The following is a 1,289-nucleotide window of genomic DNA, read 5'->3' as shown; positions in this document are numbered from 1 at the left end:
CTTTTTCAGTAGGGAGTGTGCAGGAGGCAGCTGATGGATGTTTCTCTCTCATCGGTGTTTCTAACTCTCTATCTCTCTCCCTTCCTCTCTGTGAAAAATCAATAAAATATATAAAAAAAAAGAAAAGAAAAATATATTAAAAAAATAAAACGAAATTAAAAAAAAATATATATATATAATAAAGGAAGCCGGGAAGGGATAGTGCAAGCCGACATTTCCCGAGGGCGCCGGTGTGGAATGTGGCCGGGAGGCTGATAAACCAAGTATGCAGCCTGCACTTTCTCAGGGAGAAAAGAGTGGTTGGGTGTTGCTCGCTGGTCAGCCCGACCAGAAGGCCGAGAGCGAGAGGGGAAGCCGCAAGTCCCCTCCCCGAGCCTGGCCTCCTCTCCTGGCCCCCTCCCCTGGCCTTCGTGGGGGCTGTGCTGAGTGGTTCTTTTGTTTGTTTGTTTGTTTCTGCCTGGACTCATGTTCCCTCTTGATCGTCCTGAGATCCCTGCTGACCCTTTAAGTACCCGCTTACACTTCACCTTTTCCAGAAAGCGCTTTGGTAAGCGGGTGTCCCGTTTCCTTAGCCCCCATGCCCTGTCACGTGCACCGAGTCATTTCTTTTCTTTCTTTAAAAGACAACAACGCATTTATTTATTTACTTGTTTATTTATTGTTATTTATTTATGTAACCCTCACCTGAAGATTTTTTCCATAAAAGATGGTTACACTTTTAAAAAAATATATTTTATTTATTTTTTTTTTTTTTACAGAGAGGAAGGGAGAGGGATAGAGAGTTAGAAACATCGATGAGAGAGAAACATCGATCAGCTGCCTCCTGCACACCCCCTACTGGGGATGTGCCCGCAACCAAGGTCCATGCCCTTGACCGGAATCGAACTTGGGACCCTTCAGTCCGCAGGCTGAGGCTCTATCCACTGAGCCACACCGGTTAGGGCGAACAAGTGATTTCTTTGATTTTCTTATGCAAAGGTGTACATTGTCCTTAAGGGATCGTTTGATTGTTGTTTTCCTTTGTGTTGGGCTTGATCAGCGAGATGCCCTTATCAATAAACTTGGCCCGGGGCCATTTTGATCTAATTCACTGACCTGTACCCTAGCACTCATGTGGCCATATGGTTACAGGGCAATTGTCTCTATTAAATCAATAGGTAAGCAAATACACTTATGCGTCAAATTGGAAAAGTTTTTAAGATTTTTATTTTTAAAAATCTGTATTGTTGAATGTATTACATATGCCCCTTTTTCCCTCTTTTGACCCCTTCTAGCCTGCCACCCCCCCC

The sequence above is a fragment of the Myotis davidii genome, unplaced genomic scaffold (assembly GCF_000327345.1).
Source record: "Myotis davidii unplaced genomic scaffold, ASM32734v1 scaffold164, whole genome shotgun sequence".
NCBI classification, from domain to species: domain Eukaryota; kingdom Metazoa; phylum Chordata; class Mammalia; order Chiroptera; family Vespertilionidae; genus Myotis; species Myotis davidii.
The sequence above is the reverse complement of the archived record's forward strand: the minus strand, read 5'-3'. Positions refer to the sequence as shown.